This window comes from Dermacentor albipictus, chromosome 9, assembly GCF_038994185.2.
Source record: "Dermacentor albipictus isolate Rhodes 1998 colony chromosome 9, USDA_Dalb.pri_finalv2, whole genome shotgun sequence".
Taxonomy (NCBI): domain Eukaryota; kingdom Metazoa; phylum Arthropoda; class Arachnida; order Ixodida; family Ixodidae; genus Dermacentor; species Dermacentor albipictus.
The window spans coordinates 98,405,586-98,418,407 of NC_091829.1; the positions used below are offsets into that span (position 1 = coordinate 98,405,586).

A 12,822-nucleotide genomic window follows, 5' to 3' on the forward strand; every position below is an offset into this window, starting at 1 on the left:
CACGCATCTTGCTGTGTGAATATTAGTCGTAATAGATCGTCCCTTGATCCCGCACGTTTGATGCGGTCCAACGATTTCCTGGATTACTGACTGTAATCTTCGCGCTAAAACTTTCATACATATATTGTAATCCACATTTGTGAGTGTAATTGGCCTGTACGCTGTTACTTGTCGTAACTTCTCTGCTTCGCCAGTTTTGGGGATTAAGACAGTGTGTGATCTTGCATAAGACGGAGGTAATTCCCTAATTTCGTAAGCTTCATTAAACACGACCGCCAATATTGGCGCGATACCACGCTTAAAAGCTTTGTAAAACGCCGCGCTTAACCCGTCCGGTCCTGGCGATTTACCAGGGTTTAAATTCTTTATCGCCTTTTCTACCTCTGATTCGGTTATCGGCAGCGCTAACGTATTCTTCTGCTCATCGTTGAGTCGCGGCAGTGCCCGAAGAAACTTATCCTTAAACGTGTTCGTTTCGGCAACATGTAATGCTAACAACACCTGATAGCACTGAAAAAATGCACGCTTAATTTGTTCGTTATCATCCGACAAGACACCTCCTCATTCTATGATGTTTATGTGATTTCGGCGAGCGTGGGCTTTTTCAATTCCGAGCGCTCGTTTAGACGGCGTCTCCCCAGCAGCTACATGTTCCGGTCTCGCCCTGACCAGCACACCGCGATAACGCTCCTCTTCTATCACTTCAACTTTTTGTTTCGCTTTCCTAATGTCATCGATACATTTACCAGGCACTTCGCATTCTTTCTCGGGCAGTTTTGCAAGCATCGACCTTAGGTTACGTCCATTTAGTTTCTCCTCGTACGCCATGGAACAAGACCGCTCTATTCCTTTTATTTTAAGTTTCTCCTTACAAAGCTCCCACTGTTGCCATTTTTTCAGTTCTTTATTAAGCTCTATTTTGCCAATTTCTTCAATTACCGCACAGTTCAAAGCATCGTTTTTAATCAGCGTGTGATTTATCTTCCACAGTTCCCAGCTAAAAGCACTGCCACGTTTTTGTGCCCCAATCCCGCCCTCTACTAAACAGTGGTCTGAGAAAGACACCGGCACTACTTGATAACTGTTGCATTTTGGAATCACGTCCAGCGTTACATAAATGCGGTACCGACGGGAATGACTTGCACGATGGAAATGTGTGTACTTCACACACCCCGCGCCTTGCATACACTCCGCCACATCCTCATGGTTCCATTTGTCAATGATTAGCGACAGTAGCTCAGTACTTGCATCCCTGAACCCTCGATCACTAGTCTTATCGCAAGCACTGAGGACTCAGTTGAAGTCACCCATGATAATATGCTGTTTATCAAAACTGAGACGCTGCTCAACGCTTCGGAAAAAAAATCCTTTCATCCACAACATTTGGTGCGTGCAAACATAAAACACGCCATTCTGTATCGCTGAGTGGGAAATCGACAGCAGCACACCGACCTGACAAGCACGAGAAATCAGGATGAACGACCAGAGCCGGCAACTTCTTAATAAAAAGCATACAAGCCTTTATTTTAACGCGACAGCGTTAAGTAGCTTGTGTCGCAGAAAAGCCGGTGTCGTCGGCGTCGGCTCAGGCGTGCGGCGCTTGCTCAGGCGCACATTTCGTTGTCGCGCCGAAGGCTGCGTTGCTCGACGCTCACCGCGTCCGATGCGGGGGGCGACGCCGCGAGCGACGGCGCGAGTTGGAGCGCCGTTTCTCCGCTGTCGTGACGTCACGGTGTCACGTGGTATAGAAAAATCAGCCTCGTATGGGCACCAGCTCACACGTCGGTCCCAGGCAACGAGGCGGCACACTTCCTAGCCCGAGATCTCTACTTCCGGGCAGGAACAGAGCCGCCCGCTTGCAAGGGACTAGACGAGAGACTACAGACCTACACAGAAATAATTGAAAACTATAAGCTTCAGCGTAGAACTGTCCCCCCTCCGGACAAGGAGCTCGGAAATAGAGAGGCGAGAGCCTGGCGCAGACTGCAAGCAGGAAACTACATAAATCCAGTATGGGCGTCCCACGTACTGAAAGACGAAGATATAGACGATAAATGTAAGAGATGCGGGGAGAGGGGGACCCTCGACCATATAATCTGGCAATGCGTAGACTCCCCAGGTGTCAAGGAAGGAATAAATAGTAGAGAAGCCTGGGACACCCTTCTGCAAAGCGCGGACCCCGCCATGCAGAGGAGAGCCATCCATCTGGCGGCAGAGGCCGCGAAGAGTCAGCAACTCTTTGCCTGCATCTAGTCGCGGAGACACCCACCCCTGTCCCTAGGCCTGCGCGCCAGGGACAGGGAGTAGGGGGTCTCCTTCTCTGATGGAAATAAAAGTTTTTGGAACGGAACGGAACGGTATTGAAGGCGACACCGCCGCGCCTGAGGAGCTGGGTTGAGCTCTCGTAATATGCTTCGCATAAAAGGACACAACCATCAGATGTGCCGATGGCATGGCTTACAATAGCATGGAATCTAGACGTGCAACGTCGCACCATACTCCCGGTCTCTTCCTCCCCGTCAACTTTTGTTTCCTGCACGGCCAATACATCAATGTCGTGCTCCGTTAAAAGCTGATACACTTGACTTTGCTTTTTCTTTCCTGCCAAGCGCCTGACATTAGGTGTAGCTAACTTCAACGGAGATGCAGGCGCCATTTTCGCAAGGAAGTGAAGAGGCCGAGAGCATGGTGCTTACCCTCCGCGTCTAGCGCGTGGCTAGACGCCATCGTTGATGCCGGAGCCGCCCTGTGCAGGCTCCGAACCTTGCAGCGTAGGTGCGCCATCGCCGGTTCGCCTCTCAGACGAAATGTTAGAGAGAGAGAAAAAAAAATTACCGACGATTACGTTACTCCCTAATGCGAAATTTGAGCGCAGCAAATAAGCTGTTTCACCTTTTCGATAGATTGAGGCAAATAAATCGAGCAACACATGTATGCGCTATCACAGAATTTTTTTTTCACACGTATTCCTTTAACAAAGACTCCACTAACAGTTCTTGACAGTCATGAAGGAAGCTTTGTGGTCGGAGAAATAGACTGATATATGTTCGACTTGGTACACCAATGCTTGATTCTCAAAGACGAGATCTATACAAGTGCCTCGCGAGGTTGTCACAGCCGTGGGACGCGTTACGATGGCTCTCTGATTGCCACCGCACAGGGCGAACGGCAGCGGCAATTTCGGCTCGGACGGTGCACATATACAGATCCGCCGCCACCGATCTGGCTCTCTGATTGCCACCGCACAGGGGTTGCATTGGAGGAGGAGCGAAGAAAGGAATTAAGTTCGAGCCGGCGCTTTGACAACCGGAGACTCGCAGGAAGAGGGGGGGGGGGGGCGGCGTGTACACCCAGCGGCAAACGATGGGGGCAGAAGCGCGCGCAGCAAGCGGACAACACGATAAAGGGAGGAGGGAAGAGATAGCAGCGACTGACTGATGCCACTGACGCCGATAGTGAGTCAACCCCAGCTGCGGAGTTGGTTTTAGGGACAACGCCGCCGATGCCGACACAAACAATATGATACCCTCGCTTCCGCAGCGCTAAGAACCAGGTCTAGCCGTGGGAAGGTGGTCACGTATTCGTCGACGTGCCGGGGCCTACGTGAAATAACCGGCGCGTCGGCAACTGAAGAGCACCCTATCCGCCACACAAGAACAGGGGGGGGGGGACCCTTTCCTCCTCTTTCTGCATGGCGGCGACGGTGTTCTATGCAGTCACGTTATCTTGACTCTCTAGCGGCGTCAGCGGCATCCAGCGGTATCAGTCGGTCGCTGCTAGCGCTGGGGGGATGAAAGGGGGGCGGAGCTGGTTACGAGGCCGACGACAACGCCGACGACGACGCGAAACCCAGGAACGGACGCCAAAGAGCTGCGCTATAAAAAAACTTTTTTACGCCAGCGTCCGGCGCTCAACCCTAGTCGGTCAGCTACCAGTCCTCACCCAACACGTCTCTGACGTGCTGGATAAGCACCGGCAGGAGAATGTTGCATGGGGTGGTGGAATGATGCAGTCCGTCCATCACCGTGGCTTGATGTTAGTGGGAATGTTAGGGCTGACTACAGTTTGGGTTAAGTGTGAGGGCAATGCCATAGACAATGTTCTAGGGACGGATATTCCATGCAGTTCGGGCATTTCGGTTGCCCAGGTAGGCCTTGAATATAGTGAGGGAAAAGACGAGTCACTATTGAGTTTGTTTGAAGTCTTCGGAGAATAGCGCTGTCTTCTCGCGAAAGGTTAGCAGGGGGAGTAATAAAGGCGACGGCTTTGGCGCGAAGTTGCTTTAAAAGTGATCTGCGCTCCTTGTGCAAAGTCTTTCTGTGTTCTCTTGGGCTGAATTTGAATGGCCTTACGCAGGGGTACCCGGAAAACTAACTACGCGGGTGAGCTCATGAGCGCGGGAGTTCCCTCCCATGCCTTGGTGCCCAGGTATCCACTGCAAGGTAACACAGACCGAAGGGTGTGCATCCAAGTGACATTGAAGTAGGCTGTGTATATGCTCAGGTAGCAAGTTGTCGCGAAACATGCGGCATGCATCTTGGCTATCGGTGCGAATTACGATGCGTTGGGTAGGATGATGAGGCCGGGTGACTGCTTCGAGAATAGCAAGAGCCTCTGTGTCCGATGGGCCGGGGGCTCCTGTGTGTGCGTTTACATGCTCATAGTCAGGGCCGACTGCTGCAGTTAGACATCGACCCTCAGAGTGACTAGCGTCCGTATAATAATACGTAGGTTCAGACGAAACGTTACGTCGCTGCCGGAGACTGGCCCGCCAGGCTTGAGTTGTTTTTGCAGGCGGCTCCTCCACGCTGGAGGCTGCCACCTTATCCCCTACGTTGCCGGTGTGGACATAAGGACGCTGGCCTGGCGCGGAGACGCTGACTGCGCGGCTGCCGCTCAGGTCCGCGTTCGGCGGGCTGTTCGCTGGTTCGACGACCTTGGGTGGCGGAACGCTCTTCCCATTCTCCGACGCCTTCGCCCGAGACGCAGGCAATTTCTTCTCCTCGGGATGCGTCTCTCCGTTGCTTGACGTGGTGTTGTCACCACTGGCAAGCCCCAACGGGTCGGTCATTCCTGCTGGCTTGCCCACTTCCTCGCCTCCTTTCGCTGCCTCTTCCGCCTCATCGACGTCCATCAGCAGCTCCGTCGACTTCCCTTGCGATGCCGGCTCCGTAGCCACCGCGTATGTGCGGACACAATCGCTGTCGACGTGACCATAGCGTCTGCATTTTGAGCACCGTAGCACCTTGCATTCACGTCGAACGTGGCCCCTACCACGGCAGCGCAGGCACTGCATAGGCCGCCCAGGCACCACCACAAGGGCCAACTCTCCTGCAACGCGTAGCTGGTGAGGTATGTCATCGACCTCAAACCGGGTTTCAGCTTCAGGAGCACGGCCCTCGTTCTGGACCCCTTCTCCTTGACGCCTGAGACGCGCCAACACTCCCGGGTCACATCGGATACGTTTGCCGTGAGCAGCGAGAGCCATCCGAATGTCGTCGTCTGCCAAGCCGTGAAACATCCAGTGCAGCCGTAGTTTCGCCAGTTGGTAATCTGGATCGAAGGTAATGCATCGGCGTCCTTTTATTTCCACTTCCTTGAGAGCGGCCAGCTTCTTAGTTGCTTCGGTGCAGTTGAGAGTCACCGCCCAAACATGCTTGATTTGGCACGCCCCCAACGCCACCACATGGGGAAGCGCACCAGCGTTGGATAGGGCATCCTGGAAGTCCTCAAAACTATAGGGCCTTAATCGTACGTCGCCGTGCAAAAACACTCTGTTAACCACAACACGTTTCACTTGAGTGCACTTCTATCCGAAACCGCTTTGAATCAGATGATGTTTATTTATCCTATGAGGGCATGTAGCCAGGGCTCCGTATTGCAAAAAAGTACGCAGAAACTCCACTGGAACTGTCAAAGCGTGCATAGGCCTACCCTCAAATTTAAGTTGGCACACCCCCAAATATCAGCTTGACCTTCTACCAAATTTGAGTTGTCCCACGCTCGAATTTCACTTTGTCCCACCTCCAGATTTCTAAATCTTTCACGTCGGCCCACACCAAAATATTAAGCTGGTGGCCCAACGAGGAACCTAAATTGGCCCACCCCCGAATTGATGTTGGCCCGCCCCAAATTTCAAGTTGGCCCACCCCGAATTTCAAGTTGGCCCACCCTCATATTTCGATTTGGCCGACTACCAAATTTCGAGTTGGCGCACCCCAAATTTCATGTTGGCCCACCTCCAAAGTTCATGTTAGTCCAGCCTCCAATTTAAATTGGCCCACTCCCGAATTTGTTGGCCTACACCGAAATTTCATGTTGGCCCACCCCTACTATAGGCTTCCCCATGCATGTTCTGTGGACCCTATGTATCTGTATGCTTATATTCTCTAATCAATCTTCTTTCAATTCTTCCTCATCGGTGATAAAGCTACCAATCATCTACATTTACACTATTACAAGCTTTATAACGATTAAATGTCGTAACGTCGCACACCGCGCATTTTTTGCCAGATACAAGGCATTAAAATTTCGCGTGGCGGACCCATCTTCGTACGGTAGTCGCCATAGAATGCTTACCCATTAATATACGCTGGGAGTGCCTAATACCAAGCGGGCACATGTTGGTCCTTCCATATTTCGAAGGTGCTAGCGTACCAGGTGCGGTTTGCAAGCAGCAGACGCTGCGTTGCAGGCCCCGCCTGTTGCGCATCCACCTGGCGTGGCAGGCAGTCCACAGCCGCTTGCCTATCAGCCGTGTCTGCTTATTCTGGCCACCAGTAAATGGCGCTACAAGCGTACGTGCTTCCCTTTGTTCCCTGTTGATGGCACTCTAAGCAGCCTCCGCAGAGCACAGGCCACGCGCTCGCGTGTTTCCTTTAATAAAGGACCACCCTGTTCATTAACGCAAAGCGCCTCTATCAGATGCGACGTTCTGATAACGGTGAAGAACATCGCAGCGAAAACTGAATCATTAAACTAGCTCTTTATTGGGCGGATCTAAGCTCACAACAGCACGAGACACTCAAAGTACAACGATAGGGGTGAGCACAGTCGGCAATCGTCGGAATCTCATCAGCGTGCTAAGCGTGCCAGCATACTCACTGGCGCCTGCGTACCTTGTATAACCCACTGCAGAATTCGGGTCGTGCGTACAATCTGGTCAGACACAGTGCCATGAAAACAGACAACGAACAGAACCACCGATACCATTCGAGAAACTTCCGATATATGGAAGCGCATCCTCCGCCGAGCGATAACGTGCAACGTATGGTAGTGGCTGAAAAGCGGTCACCGGAAAAAGATGAACAAGTGTATGTGTCGACATGCCGTCAATCTGTAAGTGCCATTTCGTTCGGAACACCACATATACAGTTTCATCCATGGCTAAATTGCACATTCTTATTTTTTCATGTGGAAAACATTTGACACTAAGTGAATGAGATCATGCGATGGTTGAACGTTAACTTTTTTTAATTTATATTCAAACGGAAGGGCTTTTTTACGTCGCGCAGGCGCTGCTACAGTCTTCGTCGCAAATTCTTCACGCATCAGCAGACGGCAGACTATTTCAAGCCGGTAGCCATTGACTTCCCCATGACGTGGCCACAGAGGATGACAGCCTGACCCCTACAGCCGAACTATTTCGCCGATAGCGACGTTCCGCATTGACAACCCTGCATCAGTCGTAAGATGTGGAGTTGCTGAAGTTGTCAAAATGCAGGTATGCCACTTTCGTTTTATTTCTAGAACAGGTGCCTCGAATTTTGAAATTTGCAGTTTCAGTTAAAATACTACGCGGTCAGACATACCTATACCATTCATATGAGACGCAACGCACACACAGCCGGAGTTACCAAAACTACTACCGCCCGGGCTTTTCAATGACGCAGCCTAGAATAAATTTCCTCGTGACCCAGCATAACCAAAGCCCGAACAGCGCTTCCACCCGAGTCATCGAAGCGTATCAGATCGGAAACTGAATCTCGATACTTGCACAGGCCTTGGATATCAGCGCACAAAGCGATCTGTCATGCCGATGGCTTGCGTTTAATAGATGGCGGCGAAATGTGAAAACACTCGTCTATGCAGACTTGGGTGCACGTTAAAAAATCCCAAGTGGTCCGAATTTCCAGAGTCCCCCACTACTTCGTGCCTCATAATCAGATCGTGGATTCGGCACGTAAAACACCATAATATCGTTGCGTGAAATACACCAGTAGGCCTTTTGGGCTGTGGACATGTACACGCGGCAAGCACGTGTAGCACGAAACTGGCTTGTGAAGAACCGATGCGTAAGTTATGCGTGTACGAACAAGTTTACAGCATTAAGAGCGCGTTTGCGCAGGCACTTACCGAGGATCAACAAAAGTCAAATAGGTTTCGGGCTTAACATCTCCCAATGCTCTACTTTCTATCACAGCGAACTCCGTCGTAGAGAACTCCGGCTTGTGTGTTATCGTCTGTGGTTCGTTACCACGCGCTAAAACCATGCTCTGCAAGCTTCACTGCCCAAAATCTCACAGTCCTGCACATGCCCTGCAATAGAAACACAGAGGAAAAAGTATTTCATTTCTGCATATCGCTAAAATATTCCTCTTCACCCGAAATTCTTTCTCAGCAATGAACCGCTTTTTAAACCGAAATTAGTCTTAGCGTTTTTAGCTGAAACAGACACTCTGGCAATCATTTGGCCAGGACATTTTTAGCTCACGTATAACAGCCCTGTACTGAAAGGCTTTCTTGAAGCTAAAGTGTCAATGCTATGTTTTACTGCATCGTGCTTTTTAACGAAACCCCATTAACATAGCCCACAGCACTACTTAGAGTTATTCTTTTAGCAACTATATATTTTACGCCATCCACAGCGACCGATTTTAGGCCTTTTTACAGCCACGTCACATATACCATGAGAAATTCATTGTCTAATTCATTGCCTGCACCATTCACAATGCACCGTTAACATTACCTCTGTCATGGCGCTCTTTGGCCATACCTGGCCCTTGCGCTATAACACACCACACATCATCATCAAGATAAACTGACCTAATTCAATGCAGCATATGGTTTCGGCACTCACTCTTTTTGAGGCTGGGTTTCGATGTGGCGGTCATAAATCCTCACCTTTATGGTAATACACAGGCAACTCTCCCTGTCGCTGGCGTGGACTGTCGTCGCTTCAGAAAGCGTGCTCCTAGATATCTGGTGTATCCTACAGAGGGACACTGTGTACACCTGCATAGGCACATGGTGTACATTTTCTGCCTGAAAAAGCATTAAAACGGTCAACAAGGCACAAGAAACCTGCATAGAAGCCGGTGCTATAACGGCGACAACGATGGTCCACACTGCTCTGCTGATATGTCCACATACGACAATCCTGAGGCGCTGCTTTTTTTTCCTGTCTCTATCTCACTGTGTGCATCTTGTGCGCTGCTTTCGTTGTACAGGGTGGTCCTTTATGAAAGGGAACACGCGAGCGCGTGGCCCGTGCTCTGTGGAGGCTGCTTAGAGCGCCAGCATGTGGCAGCAAGGAGAAGCACGTCTGCTTGTGACGTCATCTGCTGGCGGCCAGAATAACCAGGCGTGGCTGATAAGCAAACGCCTGCTGGAATCAGCTGGAATCCCTCCCCCCTCTTCGTATGTCTGTTGGGTAAGGAGCGGGGCCTGCACCTCAATGCCTGCTGCTAGCAAACCGCGTTGTATACGCAAGTGCACTGGAAACGTGGAAGCGTCAATATATGCCCGGTAGTTATTAGGCACTCCTGGCGTACCCATATTAATGCGTAAGCATTCTAGGCCTTCTTCCCTCGCAACATTATCCGTCCGTCAGTCCGTCCGTCCAGTTTTCTGCCTCTAACGCGTGACAGGATGCATTGCATGCATGAATACACCTGAAGTGCTATGGAGGTGTATATGAGAATGCCTTATAACTACGTATGACTAATGATATTGATGATATTGACTATACATAGTGAGCGCTGAGAGGTATAAGTGTAAGTAAGGTGGACTAGACTAATAAAATTAGTTACGATAGAATTAGTCAAGTCTAAAGGCGAATAATAGAGGGTAACTAGGAATATTGCGGCTAATTAAAACCAATTTATGTTAAATAATTAGACTAATCAAAAGTTACTAACTTTAGATCAATGGAGCCTAATGAAGCATTAAGGATGCCTTGATATTAGTTATACCTAATTAAGTAAGCTTAATTAATAATTACATATATAAACGTCGTTGTCGTAACTTTCACTAAGATTAAGTAATTCAGCAAACGTCGTCAATACAGAAATAACTAAGATTAGATTAGATTATGGAGTTTTACGTGCCAAAAGCACTTTCTGATTATGAGGCACGCCATAGTGGGGGACTCCGGAAATTTTGACCACCTGGGGTTCTTTAACGTGCACCTAAATCTAAATACACGGGTGTTTTCGCATTTCGCCCCCATCGAAATTCGGCCGCCGTGGCCCAGAAATAACTAAGCATGAATAATAACTAACAACGTAATTACGTTTATTTACCTAACCTTACGTTTCACTTGAGTGCACATCTCACCGAAACCACTTCGAATCAGATGACGTTTATTCATGCTATGAGAGGATGTAGCCAGTGCTCCGTATTGCAAAAACGTACGCAGAAACTCTACTGGAGTTGTCAAAGCTTGCATAAGCGTACTCCAAAATTTAAGTTAGCCCACCCCCATATTTCACCTTGACCCACTACCATACTTGAGTTGTCCCACGTTCGAATGTCACGTTGGCCCACCTCGAGGTTTCTCAAAATTTCAGGTTGGCCCACCCCCAAATTTTAAGCTGGTGGCCCACCGGGAAACTTAAATTGGCCCACCCCCAAATTTATGGTGGCCTACAACCAAATATCAAGTTGGCCCACCCCTACTATAGGGTTCCCCATGGATTTTCTGTGGACCCTATGTATCTGTATGGTTTTACTCTCCAACCAATCTTTTTTCAATTGTTCCTCATTGCTGATAAAGCTACCAATCATCTACATTTACACTATAGGTTTTATAACGATTAAATGCCGTAACGTCGCACATCACGCATATTTCGCCAGAAACAAGGCATTACAAATTTCGCGTGGTGGACCCATCTTGGTACGGTACTCGCCAAAGAATCCTTACGCATTAAAATACGCTGGGAGCATCTATTACCTAGAGGGCATATGTTCATCCTTCCATGTTTCCAAGGTGCAGAGTACCAGGTGCGATTTGCTAGCAGCAGACGCTGCGTTGCAGGACCCCCCTGTTGCGCATCCACCTGGCGCGGGAGGCAGTCCACAGCCGCTTGCTATCAGCCGTGTCTGCTTATTCTCGCCTCCACTAGATGGCGCTACAAGCGTACATGCTTCACTTTGTTCCCTGTTGATGGCACTCTAAGCAGCCTCCGCAGAGCACAGGCCACACGCTCGCGTGTTGCCTTTCATAAAGACCACCCTGTGCATTAACGCAAAGCCCCTGTATCAGATGCAACGTTCTGGTAACGGTGAAGAACATTGGAGCGAAAACTGTGAATCATGAAACTAACTCTTTATTGGACTGATCTAACCCTACAACGGAAAGTGACACTCAAAGTACAACGATAGCGGTGAGCACAGTCGGCGATCGTAGAAATCTGATCAGCGTGCTAAGCATGCCAGCATAATCGTTAGTGCCTGCGTACCTTGTATAACACACTGCAGAATTCGGGCCGCCCGTACAATCTGGTCAGACAACGTGCCATGACAACAGACAACGAATAGAACAACCGATAACATTCGAGAAACTTCCGATATATGGAGGCGCGTCCTCCGCCGAGCGATAGCGTTCAATGTTTGGTAGCGGCTGAAAAGCGGTCACCGGAAAAAGATGAACTAGTGCATGTGTCGATATTCCGTCAGTCTGTAAGTGCCTATTCATTCGGAACGCCACATGTATAGTTTCCTCCGTGGCTTTATTGCACATTCTTATTTTTTTTGTGTGGAAAACGTTTGACAGTACGTCAATCAGATCCAGCGATGGCAGAGTTTTTATTTTTTTAGTTCTATGTTCAAAGGGAATTCCTTTTTCACGTCGCGCAGGCGCTGCTACAGTCTTCGTCGCAAATCCTTCACCCAGCGGCAAACGGCCGAGTGTACTTCAAGCTGGTAGCCATCAACTTCCCCAAGACATGGCCAGAGAGGATCACAGCCCAACCTCTGCAGCCGAACTATTTCCCCAATAGCGGCGTTCCGTATCCACAACCCTGCATCAGTCGTAAGACGTGGACCTGATGAACTTGTCAGAACACAGGTATGCCAATTTCTTTTTCTTTCTGGAACAGGTGCCTCAAATTTTGAAATTTGCTGTTTCAGCTAAAATACTACGCATTTGGACATAACTATAGCATTCATATGAGACACAACGCACACACAGCCGGAGTTACCAAAACTACTAGTGCCCGGGTTTTTCAGTGACGTAGCCTTGAAATAATTTCCTCGCAAGCACAGCATCACGAGAGCGCGAACAGTGATTCCACGCGAGTTATGGAAGCGTATCAGATCGGAAACTGATTCTCGATACTTGCACGGGCCTTGGATATCAGCGCACATAGCGATCTGTCATGCCGAGGGCTTGTGTTTAATAGATGGCGGCGAAATGCGAAAACACTCGTCTACGCAGACTTGGGTGCACGTTGAAAAATCCCAGGTAGTCGAAATTTCCGGAGTCCCCCATTACTTCGTGCCTCATGATCAGATCATAGTTGGGGCACGTAAAACACCATAATATTTTTGTGTGAAATACACCAATAGGCCTCTTGGGCTGTGGACTCGTACATGTGGCAA

The 12,822-nt window shown here is 49.5% G+C and overlaps 1 long non-coding RNA gene across 2 annotated transcripts in view; it reads left to right on the forward strand.

Moving 5' to 3' along the window:
• LOC139049550 (uncharacterized) overlaps window positions 1-12,822 on the forward strand; it is a 65,971-nt gene that overhangs the window by 24,305 nt on the left and 28,844 nt on the right. For both annotated transcript variants that reach the window (XR_011508391.1, XR_011508392.1), the window contains exons 4-5: window positions 7,515-7,723; window positions 12,079-12,289. This is a non-coding gene — a long non-coding RNA (uncharacterized lncRNA). The remainder of the gene's footprint in view (window positions 1-7,514; window positions 7,724-12,078; window positions 12,290-12,822) is intronic.